This window comes from Ovis canadensis, chromosome 19 (assembly GCF_042477335.2).
Source record: "Ovis canadensis isolate MfBH-ARS-UI-01 breed Bighorn chromosome 19, ARS-UI_OviCan_v2, whole genome shotgun sequence".
Taxonomy (NCBI): domain Eukaryota; kingdom Metazoa; phylum Chordata; class Mammalia; order Artiodactyla; family Bovidae; genus Ovis; species Ovis canadensis.
This window is the reverse complement of record NC_091263.1, coordinates 30,427,436-30,439,912: the sequence shown is the minus strand read 5'-3', so window position 1 is coordinate 30,439,912 and position 12,477 is coordinate 30,427,436.

Below are 12,477 nucleotides of genomic sequence, written 5' to 3'. Positions count from 1 at the left end.
ACACTGCTCTACAGTGAGCAAAGTAACTTGGTCTAAGTTGGGCATCCTTCCGCCTACCCAACGGGATGATGTCACTTCCTTCTTGACTCTTACTTATGAGGCTAGAGTCCTGGGCAGAAGGAATGAAAATAGGAAGAACGGTTCTGCATAGAGCTCCAGAATGACTGATATCTGATGATTTGGTTTGCTGAACTTACGGTTTGAACCACCACTCGCAGGCAGGAGAAGAGTCACCATCCACCATATCAAAGGACACCTGTAAGACCAATGTATTTAGGTCATTAGCAGTCCAGGTTGCTTCCAAATTTCATCAGTAACAAAAATGCATGCACCAGGCAAGAATACTGGAGTGGGTTGCTATGCCTTCCTCCAGGGGATCTTCCCCCCCCAGGGGTCAAACCCATGTCCTTCATGTCTCCTGCACTGGCAGGTGGATTCTTTACCCACTGAGCCACCTGGGAAGCCCCGAGAAGCAAAGACGATTTACTGCAATTTGACCAAAGGAAATGTATCCGAGCTACATCTGGACAAAACCTGTTTCTTGTGATACTTTTAGTTCTAAAACCTAGAGCATGACTACTTTTAAACTGGCAACCTAAAGGAAGACATATCGTTTAAAAAAAATTACTTTACTCATGATACGAACAACTGTATATGTTCACTGCACCTTCTTGAGGGTCGTAGGCACTAAGATATCTAAGCACAGCAGAATCAGAGCCCAGCATCCACCAGGAAAAAAAGAAAAACTCTCCCCACTACCCCAAGTTGCTGCAAAATAAATAACTGAGTAGTTCTAAAGGGCAGTTCCAGTTTGTGTAGGATGTGGGCACTTTGCGGCAAATCGTGCGTACTGAAGTGTATTCTTTCATATTACAGAGATTAATGTGCAAGTACTTAACGTCACATGATTTTTTAAAAAGCATCGATTTCTAAACAGTTTTTTAAAGGCAACTCCCTACTAACACTCACATATCCACAAATCTGAATTTTTAATTTTTACATGCTTACAGCCAATGATATTACTAATATGACTAACCTTCCAACTCCCTATAGTAATTGGCTTAGCAAAGTGTGTTTTTCTTCGATTTCCTTGAAAAACACACATAACCTGACATTCTCGAAGGGAAAAGGTAGATCCTTAGAGGCCAATTCTAAAAGAAGTCAGACATCAGACGTCTCTCTCCATCCTACAAGGCTCTCTAGTGTCCTAAAAAAGCTCAGTGTACACTAAAACCATCTCTTATGATAAAAAATGAGATCTGTTGGCAGGCCAAGGCAGCCCAGGTGTTTATTCAGGCAGCACATTCACTTCACCGGGAGGTGGGAGTTCTGGAATGCTCCTCATACAATGCTGTGTACACATTACTGTTGTAACTCAAGGAGGTAGTGTTCTGGAACCTTCTTGCTCTGACATTAACGAGGCAAGTGGGCAGAGCTAATTTCCACAAAATAATCGCTGCAAATCTTAGGACAAGTCCCTCTTTGAAACCAGGCTACCGGGGCCGCTGGTATCTGAGCAAGGCACCAGAGACATCCTCCCAGTGGAATGTTTAGACTGAAGCTGAAATCTATTTTGATTTTAGAATGACCCATTGTCACTGGCAATTTGCCTGATTGTGTGTTCCTGGTGAAACCGCAAAGCCTTCTAGGTGCTAGGATTAGGTAGGATTTAAGACAGGGGAAAGATAGTATTAGAGGAAGAAGGCAAAAAGCAGAAGGTGGTCCTAGCAGCTTTGAACTTATGTTCAATCTGAGCAGAACATGCAGTTTTCACCTGGAGTCTCACCTCAGACTGGAATAACTACTGAGATACAGTTATCCTGTTACATAAATGGGCATCACATCCAGATTCAGAAAGGCATTCATTCACTCCAGCCATCAAGGGAAAAGTAGAATTTTTTCTTATTTAAGTGATTTGCATTAATAAATGGTAACATCAAGTGGGCATCCTTTTGAAAAATTTTGTTCTTGTTTTTTGAAGGAAAGGAAAGAGGTCATCTTGCTATCTCTCTTCCTCGTGGTCAGACCCGCTGTCTGCAGCAGACGACACGGGTTAGCAGGGCTATGACAATAAATGAATTAAATGACAATAAATAAATGAATGCCTCTTTCTTCAGAGTGGCACAAAATATTTTCTTTCCCATAGATTGTAAATAAGGTTTGAAATCGCCTCGTTCTATTGCAGGAATGGCTTTCCTCTCACCTGACGTGACATGACTGGCTTCTGATGGAAGGACCAAGCAGCAAAAGGTAAACTCATTCATCTGCTTCCTGCTTCCGCTGTGCATCTCTGTTCTGAGATGCCTGGTGCTTGTCTATTCCACAAGCAGGTTTATTGCCTGAAAAGGAAACCTCTCTAAAACACTTACTTTGATAAAGAAATTCTATTAAGAATAGCAGAGCACAAAGAACTCTTTGGGGCTTCACTAGATGCTTTGATATTTGTCCTTCCAAGAATGTCTTGTAACCCCAGGATCTTAAAATGGGGAAGCAGCATTCACGTCAGACTCCTTTTCTTCCAAACCAATCTCTCAAAGTTAAATGGATATTTTCACACGCTGACAAGCAACACGGAATAATACTGTGCTTTTCCAAGACCTACCTATGAACTGAAGCCTAGCCCCCAACCTTTTAGTGGGGGCTTTATTTAAATAAAGGTTCACACCCAAGTCTAGCAACTGCCTCTCTCTGCACCACTGCAATTGTCGAATTCCTTTCCTGGCCTTTCATGCAGATGCTCAGAAACAGGGTGGGGCTCCCTGCCCCTGCATGCCATGTCAAGGGAGACTGTGCTGCAAAGAAAACTCAATTAATCGTTCATAGTCCAGGGTTTCAGCATCCTTCACAAACACGTTTGAAATAATCCTATTGGTAGGAGTGCCACTATTTCTCTTGTCAAGATTTAGACAAAAATCTCTGGTGTCAACCCAAATGTTCCGGGCACAAGGATGGATGACAGGGACTGGAATGAAGGTGACAAGTCAAGGAATTGGGAAAACCTCCCTCAAGAAGAGATGTGAGGAAGAGACAAGCTTTCCTGTTTATGGATGTCTCTGTTAAAGATTTTCTTTTCCTTAAAAAAGATTCTTTTTTTTTTTTTTTTACAGGTATGGTTATTTAGAAGTCAAATCCAACCCTCCTGAAGCATGCTGGTTCCCTTATGAGTCAGCAGGCCATGAGCAGTTCAGACAGAGTAAATGGGCAAGAGCTGTCTTTGGACACACCCATTTTGCTCATTCTCACTCTGATTTTTTTTTAATCATCTTTATGCTACTTGGTGTCTGACTGCAGAACTTGCATCAAAAACGGCACGCTTCCATCTCCACCATCATGGACTCAGGCTCCCAGGTGGAATCACTTTCCTTCAGCTCTTCTACTGAACACAATTGGATTAGAGCTCATTTCTTCCTCGATGGGCAAGTCCTGTTTCTGTTTCTCTCCAGCCTGCATGTTATCAGCTTGACATTCCCTTCAGAGGCATATGACAAATCAAATTGTCCATCATCGCATTTATCAACGAAGGAGTTTTTTATTTCCAAGGACTGGTTTCGTCCACTCCCTTTACAATCATGGACACACCAAAAAAAAAAAAAAAAGTCTTGGGTTGGCTTTTTTTTTTTTTTTTTTTTTGAGGCAGTAGAGTGGCATGAGATAAAGCAATAGATACAACTCACTCTAAAGACAGAAAAGCAACCCATAGCCAGAAAGCCAAGGGCACAGTCTTAAAACATGATTTTAAAATACCTGGTGCCTATGCCCTAAACTTATAGCATTCATTTAAAAAAATGACTACTAGCTTTGAAAAACTTTACCAAAATATGAAGTAAATTATTTTTCATTCAATTATTTCATTATTTTCCCGTTCCATGTCTTTTTGCATGATTCAGCACTTTTAATACAAAATCCTGCCAAGAAGTTAAAAGGTAAATGGAATATCTTTGGGGTGCCTTAAAGCTTCATACACTCTTTATTGAAGCCACCTGCTCTTCTGTTACTACAGGAGCATATCAGAAATACGGGGGTCACCGGTTTGCTGCTGTAACATCCAGTGACCACCTCAGAGCAGCGCAATTTTCCTCTTGGGCATCTAAGTGGCTTTGGGGGACGGAATGACCCACCGCAGAGGCTCACCCCATCTCGGGCTCACCCTACTCGCCCGGGAGCCAGGCAAACTCGAATGCACCTGTCTAACCCCATCAGCTGTAGCTACTAGCTCCACCTGACGTGTCTTTTCAACCTTTGTCAAGTATCTCAAGGCAACAATTTCCTGAAGCCCTTCCCCCCCGCCCCCAAATCGAGGCTTTCGCTGGAGCCCCCAACCCGCGGGAGCCGCAAGAGGAGGCTGAGATGGAGAGAGACCTCGGACTCGCTCTGCAAACTTAGCCTGCGCATTGCACGGACCCGCGTCCGCAGCCGAGGACTCGCACGTCGCCCCTGCACTCTCCCCGCAGCATCCCACGCCCACACCGCACACTCACCTGCGGGAAGGCAAGCCGCGCGCCACCGCGGTCCAGTCTCCCGGGGCGACCTCCACGGGCAAGCCTCCGCGCTGGGTGCCAGGAGCGCCCTCGGGGGTTGGCGGGGACCGCCGGCCGGCTCCGGGCAGGGCGGCGGGACGCCGGCAGCCGGCGGGAGGAGTGCTCCCGGGCGGGTCCGCGCCGAGCCCGAACGAGCGGGCGAGCGGGGCGGGAGGGGCCATTTGTAACCGAGCAGACGCTACCACCGCCCCTTACTCGCGGGGGGCGGGGGCGGGCGGTCAGGTGACGGCGGCCCACCCTCCGCCGCCGAGCCGGGTGGTTCCTGCCCGGGAGGAGCCCCCTGGCGCGCTCTGATTGGAACTCCCGCCGCAGTGGCGGGGGGTGTGGGGAGAGGGGGCACGTGACAGCCCGGCTCCGCGGCCCGGCGCGCCCCACCCCCGCTGGGCACCCCATCTTCCTCCTGGAAAAGCCGGGGGACACAGGGAAGGCGGGGGAGCAAGCGGGGGTGCAGGAGAGCCTACCAGCCCTTTTTGCCGCAGCTCGGGGTTTGCTCCCGGCCCCTGAACCCGGAGAGGAAAGGTTCCCCTGCGGCCAGCCGGCCTTTACGGTCCTCCCAACCTGCCCTTGGCCGCAGTACCCTCCCCCACAACTCCAGGCACCGGCGCTCTGCATAGACCATCGCCACTCCGTAGATGCCGGTGGCACTTAGAAGTGGTTCTTTTTTTTTCCCCCTTCTCTCTGCACACCGGCACAATGTGCTAGAGAAAACCCAAGACGATGCATTGCAGACACCATCCAACTCGGAGGCCCGGGAGACCCCCCGGGGATGTCTGATGGTCCGCGGGTTAGTCTCAGAGGAGCTGGGGCCTGCTTCCTGTGGAGGAAAGGGGCACCACGGGAGAGCTGCAAGTCTCCGATCCTCTTCAGGAAGCAGGGGGGGAGGGTGGTTTAGAGGACGGTCTTGGGGTGCGAATCCAGTTTCCAGCCTGTGGGAACGCGTTGCTCATAGTAAAGGTCAGATTAAACGGCTAAGCTGGCGAGGACGCGCCGCACGGTCGTGGGAAGCCCGGCTATTAATCTCTCATAACCACCACTGCTTTTCTCAAGTGGGGGAATGGGACCGTGGGAAAGCCCCCGGAGTTGCGCCCTGTGCTAGAGCCCCAGTGCTTCTGCAGAGCGAATGGATTCCGCAGCCTCTTTCCCACCTCCCGGAGGCCCTCTCACCCGGCCGCACCACCCTAGAAGGCAGGAATTCAGAGAAAATGCGGTGTCACGTTCCCCGCTGTGACCGCGGACGCGTCTGCGCCAACTCCAACACCACGTGGGGGCGGTGAATCTGGGTGCCTGCTCCCCGCTTGCGTGGTTATGTGGGTAAACTTATAAGATTATTTGTTATAACGAGATTGGAAGAAGTCTGTCTCTACACTGGATTCTCTCAAACTTTAGTCCAAAGGAGTTTCGTACTCGGTTAGGGCGGGGCGGTTTCTAGCCGAGGCCGCCGCGGCGCTCAGTTGAGTCCAGGAAACCGCCGGGAGGAAGACCGAGGCCCTTAGTCCCTGGACGCTGTCGCCTCTGTTCGCCACTTCGACCTGCCCGGCAATCCGTCTTGCTCCCCCGAGGGAATTTCTAACAGGAATGTGACAGTGTGGAACCTTGGCCCCTTGGTACCCGGGTTTCGCTGGGCAGGGAAAAAGTGGTGGGCAGATTGAACCCCCCCGCCAAAGGGCTTTACCCGAAAGCTTCTGGCACAAACCTAGAGAGGGAACCTTTGAGGAAGTCGATAATCTAACCCTCGTAAGCTGGGTGGGGAGAGGAGAAGTATCTGTTTTGAAAATAAAAGCCTTGCTACCATTACGTGCCCACCCTCCCGCCGCCCGCCCCAGCTTCTCCAAACCGCAAAAGGTTGGGGGAAATGCCATCAGTAAAGTGTAAGTCAGTCGAGAGGAAAATGCTTGGTTAAAAATCAACACCTTTTTAATAGGAAGATGGGTAAGCTTTCCATTTCCAAGTGTTAATGATACCACTACATTAACGTTGGAGGTTGATGGTGACAGGAGAATCCCAGCCCACAGGACGCAGACAGAATCTTCACAACTGAGAATAAAGTCTTCCCTGCATTCACCCCCAGCTGCCGATCCCAGTCAGCTACTCCATAAGGACTTGGGGGACCGAGAGGCTGTAATCCGGGGTAGGCGGCGGGGCCACTTGTTGCGGCATCGCCAGAGGAGGTGATTTCCAGACGGATCTGGCGGAGATGAAGAGTTAAAATCCCTTCTCCTGGATGCAGACGTTCTAGAAGCCTCCGCAGGCGGCAAGCTCCCTGACTCCGTGCCTCGAGACATGGTGTTGAGGGAGGGGGGGTTGTTGTTGTTTATTTGTTTGTTTTACTAGAACTCTGGGCCATCTTTGCGTGAAATGCTTTGTCTTGCACGTCTGGGAATTTACTCTGTGCGGTTACATGCGTACCGCGCGCACACGAACACACATTCATATACACACACACACACACACACAAACCACCAGGGGATTGCCCCGCTTGGGCGGAGGTGAGTGCCACAGACGCTTCGGACTTTCATGGGCTCTGCCCTTGGGAATCAGAGAGAGGGGGACGGCCTCGATGTGGCTGCTGACCTGAGTCAGGTAACTCGGAAAGGCCCTTCTCCCGCCGCTCGGGGAGAAGGGAGCTGGGAACCGAGGTACCAGGGCGGTCCAGGTGCCCACACAGCGCCCGCCGCAGTGAAGGGCAGAGATGTCGGGAGGCCGACCAGACAAGAGCGAGCGGGTTCTCAGGGAATCCGAGTTCACTGTCTACCAGGTCACGCTCTGTTGAGAAAATGCGCGACACCCAAGAGGGAGTGAAAGAGAGAGAGTGACCAAGGGCCGTGCAGGGCCGACTCACTCGCTTGGGGAGGAGGACGCGAGGCTCGTCCACACTGAGCTCGCGCGGTTGTCTCACCGGCGCCGGGCGGCCACCGAGACATTGCCTTCAGCATCCTCCGGTGGCACTCTAGCGAGTTCGTGGAGCAAAAGCCGAGCACAGGAGCCGCTCACTGTGGGTTGGAGTGACCACGTCTTAGGGATATGGAGAGCTGCCTCTGAGGTCTTCGGCACGGAGAGGCTAATACAGGGAAGAATTTGTCCTGGTTTTTCACATAAAATGAGGCTGGTAATACTGAGCTCTCAAAAGAGTGATAAGAATTTGAAGGTGTGTAGAGTGGGGGTGGGAAAGGGTTAATACTAGGTTTAGGACTACGGTGGGTAATGCCCGACTTCAAGATCTCCCCGTCTCAGGTCGCGCACTGGGAAGCTTAACCCAGGTGGAGGCACCTCCCCGCATTATGACACCTGGCGGTACCTTGCAACTCCCACATGCCTACGGCCAACCTCTTAGCGCCGGCTGGAACCCTCAAAAGTCTTTGCCCGCCCACGCCCCTTTAATGGACTCTTTTTGCCTTTTGCTTTTAATCCGAGGGCAGGTTAACGCCGACTGGGACTGCAGTGCGGCCGGCAGGCACCTCGCCGCGCGCCGCAGCCTCCTCAGAGCCGGGCGGGGACTGCGGGGCCGCTGCGGCAGCAGGGCCAAAGCCTTGCGGTGCCTCCCGCCCCCTCCCCCGCGGCCACACCTCAGTCGCGAACCGCCCCCCTCTTCCCGCCCCCCACCGCCACCCACCCAACACGGCCGCCTGCCCTTCCCCGCGCGCTCCCGGCGCCAGCCCCTCCACTGGCGGGTGGCAATCAGGGTCTATATGCCCGCGTTCGTGCGCTGGCGTAGGGGAGCGTACGCGACGGCGACCCGCAGCCCCACCACTGCGCCCAGCTTGGGGTCCACCCACGTGGAGCCCACCGGCCCTCGCCGGTCCCCCCGCGCCGCTCTCCGGACTGGGCTGAAGATGCAGCTTTCGGAGCCCCTTGGTGCTCCCACCAGGCTCTGTCCATCCCAGTTTTTCCTCCATGCCAGGGTCTGGCAGGTAGGGAAGTCCCTTCGTCTCCCTTCCGCGCCCCCAGACATCCCCGGACAAAGCCGCTGGGCTTCCCGCACCGGCGCGGGAAGGAACCCCCCTCCCCCGCCCCCACCCCGTCCCGGCACTGGCTAAGAGACTCGCGCAGAGAGCGCCTCCAGGCGCCGGGCTTGGTGCGGTCCCCGCCCCTGGCCTGCCAGCTGGGTGCTGGGCTGGGGCTGAGGGGGCCGCCTGCGCAGGGCGGGCAACCCACCCTGGGTTCCTCCAGCGCCGGCACCCGGCCGCCGCGGCGCTGCAGGAAGGAGGCCCAGCGGCGCCGGTTCCCCCACACCCACGTGCCCCGCGTGTGCGCGCCCCGGGCCTGCAGAAGCTACCCGGCTGGCGCCGCCGGGATTTCTGGGCGGCCCCACCCTCCCCGGCCACCACGCTTCGCTCGCAGCGTTCGGAGTCTCCTCGGCGCCTTTGCTGCAGCATCCAAGACCCGGCGCCGCGTCTGCCAGCTGGGCTGCAGGGCACGCCTGCGGGCCGCTGCCCAGAGACCGCACCTCCCGCGCGCGTCCCGCACTCACCTTTTCCTGTGGAGGGTGGGATTCAGTCATTGCACCCGGGCTGCTCAGCCGCCGCCCACGGCCTTCTTGGAGAGAGCAGCAGGAGGGCGTTCCTGAGGCACCAGCACCTTTCAGAAACCCTTCCCTGGCTTTCAGCACAGCACCTTCATCAGCTGGCCACCCTCCCCGACAGCATGGGAGGCGTAGCTCCCCCTTGGCTGTCTCTTTTTCACCACCACACCAGTGCCCACCTATAGACACACACACCTGAGCACCGCAGGCCAAGGCCGGGATCGCTCTCCAACAACTAATTCCAGCACTGTGCAGCGCACATCACGTCGCTGACAGCAAGGTGAGGGAGTGGCACCACTCAGGAGCTAGGTGGTTTCTTAAAAATTATGAAATAGCTTTCTGCCCCTAGTCATGGCATTTTTAAGAGGATTGTCCTTTATTTAAAAAAAAAAAACACGCAAAACAGTGTAAGGCAACTATAATCCAAAAAAAAAAAAAAAGTCCAGGTCATTTGCACTTTTAAAATAATATCAAAGTATTTTGAGCTGATGGTAGATTCATATGCAGTTTCAGAAACAATATAGAAGAGACCTTTACGCACCCTCTACCCAGTTTTCCACGGTGGTAGCAATTCCCAGAACTATGGTACAGTGTCATAAACAGGATATTGGCATTGAGCAGATCCACTGATCGTACTCAGATTTCTTTGGTGTTACTTGTATTCATGTCTGTATGTATTTAGTTTTATTCAGTTTTATCATATGTGTGGGTCCATATCCACCACCCCAGTCAAGGTAGGGAACAATTTCAACACACAGGATCCCTCTTGCCTTTCTGAAATCACACCTGGGGGAGAGGCGGGCTGATCACTGCTAATGGTTTTTCTTTAGCTTTGTCATTTTAGGAATGTCATGTATAATGGTATTATATACTAGTATCTTTTTGGACCGGTTTTATTCACTCAGCATAATTCCCTTAAAATTCATTCAAGTCTTTGTATCAATAGGTCCTTCTTTTTATTTCGGGTCCTTCTTTTTATTGTGAGTCTTTCTTTTCATCCATGCCATGGAGCTACCATAATGGTGAACAGCTTGTTTAACCATTCATGTATTGAAGGGCATCTGGGTTGTTTCCAGATTTGCACTATTAGAAATGAAACTCCTGTGAACACTTGGGTCCAGGATTTTGTGTGACAGTAGCTTTATTTCTCTGGGATAAATGCCCCAGAGGACAAATTTTGGGGTCATATGATCAGCACATTTTTAGTTTTGTAAGAAACTGCCATACTCTTTTCCAGAATGCCTGTGCCAACAGCAGTATATGAATGATTCAGCTTCTCCTCATCTTCCACAGCGTTTGGTGTTGTCACCGTTTTTTACTTTGGTGATTTTGATAAATGTAGTAATATTTCACTGTGGTTTTAACTTGCATTTCTTTGATGGCTAATGATACTGATTATTTTTCATAGGCTGATTTGTTATCTCCATATCCTTTTTTGGTGATGTTTGTTCACATTTTTTGCCCATTTTCTTTTCTTTTTTTTTTTTAAGTCTTTATTGAATTTCTTATAGTATTGCTTCTATTTTATGTTTCGGTTTTTCAGTTGAGAGGCATGTGGGATCTTAGTTCCTGGACCAGGGATCGAACCCGCACCCCCTGCACTGGAAGGCAAAATTTTAACTGGACCACCAGGGAAGTCCCTGCCCATTTTCTAATTAGAGGTGTTTTTTTTTTTTTTCTGTTAATATCTCAGAGGTTTTTTTAAAGCATGTTATTGAGGTATGATTGACATACAAAAAAACTGTACATATTTAATGTATACAAGTTGATGACTTTGGAGATAAACATATACCTGTGAAACTCTCAACCACAATCTGTGCCATGAATACATCCATCACATCTAAAGGTTTCTTCCCACCTTCTTTATTATGATTAGTTTGTTGTAAGAACACAACATAAGATCTACCCTCTTAGCAAACTTTAAAATATATAACCCAGGCATATGCTATTAACTCTTGGCCCTATGCTATACAGTAGAGCTCTAGGGCTTATTCATCTTGCATAACTAAAACTTTATATCTATTGACTAATAACCCTCCATTTCTCTTCCTCCCAGGCCCTGGTAACCACCATGACACCCTCTACTTCTCTGAGTTTGATTAGTTTAGATTCCACATGTAAGTTGAGTAGTCATGTAGTACTTGTCCTTCTGTCTGGCTTTTACTAAGGATAATATCCTTTAGGTTCATCCATGTTGTCACAAGTGCCAGGATTTCCTTCTTTTTTCAGGCTGAATAATATTCCATTATAAGTATGTACCGTATCTTTTTTATGCATTCATCCATTGATGAACACTCGGCTTGTTTCCATGGGTTGGCTATGTGGCTGTGTGAAAAATGCTGCAGTGAACATGAGATTGCAGAGTATTCCAGTTCCTAAAGATATACCCCAAAGTGGGATTGATGAATTAGAAGGTAGTTCTACTATTTTTTTTAAAATTTTTGTAGGAACCACCATGCTATTTTCAACAGTAGGTGTACCAATTTACATTCCCAACAACAGTGTACAAGGTTTCCCTTTTATCCATATCCTGGTTAATACTTATCTTTTTTTTTGTTGTTGTTGTAACAGCCATCCTTAAAGGTGTGAGGTGATAGCTTATTGTAGCTTTGATTTACATTTTCCTGATGATTAATGACATTAAGTATCTTTTCATTTACCTGTTTCTTATTTTCAGAATGTCTGTTCACTTCCTTTGCTCATTTTAAAACTGGGGTTATTTGGGTTTTTGTTTGTTTTTTTTGCTATTGAGTTATATGGAGAAGGCAATGGCAATCCACTCCAGTGTTCTTGCCTGGAAAATCCCAGGGATGAGGGAGCCTGGTGGGCTGCCGTCTCTGGGGTCGCAGAGTCAGACACAACTGAAGGGACTTAGCATTGAGTTATAGGAATTTCATATATGATGTAGATACTAACTCTTTATCAGATACATGTTTTGCAAGGATTTTCTCCCATTCTGTAGGTTGTTTTTTCATTTTTTAGATTGTTTATGGTACAGATGCCCTTTAGTCTGATGTCCTCCCACTTGTTTATTTTTGCTTTTATTACCTAGGCTTTTGGTGTTATATCTAAGAAGTCATTGCCAAGATCAATGTCAAGAAATTTTTCCCCTATGTTTTCTTTTAGGAATTTTATGGCTTCAGGTCTTTTGTTTAACTTTTTGATTTATGATGTAAGGATCCAATTTCATTCTTTGCGTGTGGATATCCAGTTTTCCCTATACCATTTATTAAAGAGACTGTTCTTCCCCCATTGTGTATTCTTCCCACCTTTGTCAAAAATCAGGTGACCATTTATGTGTGTGCTTATTTCTGGTCTCTCTAATCTGTTCCATTGCTCTATATATCTGCTTTAATACAAGTACCAATACTATTTTTTGTTACTGTAGCTTTGTAATATATTTTGAAATAAGGAAGTATG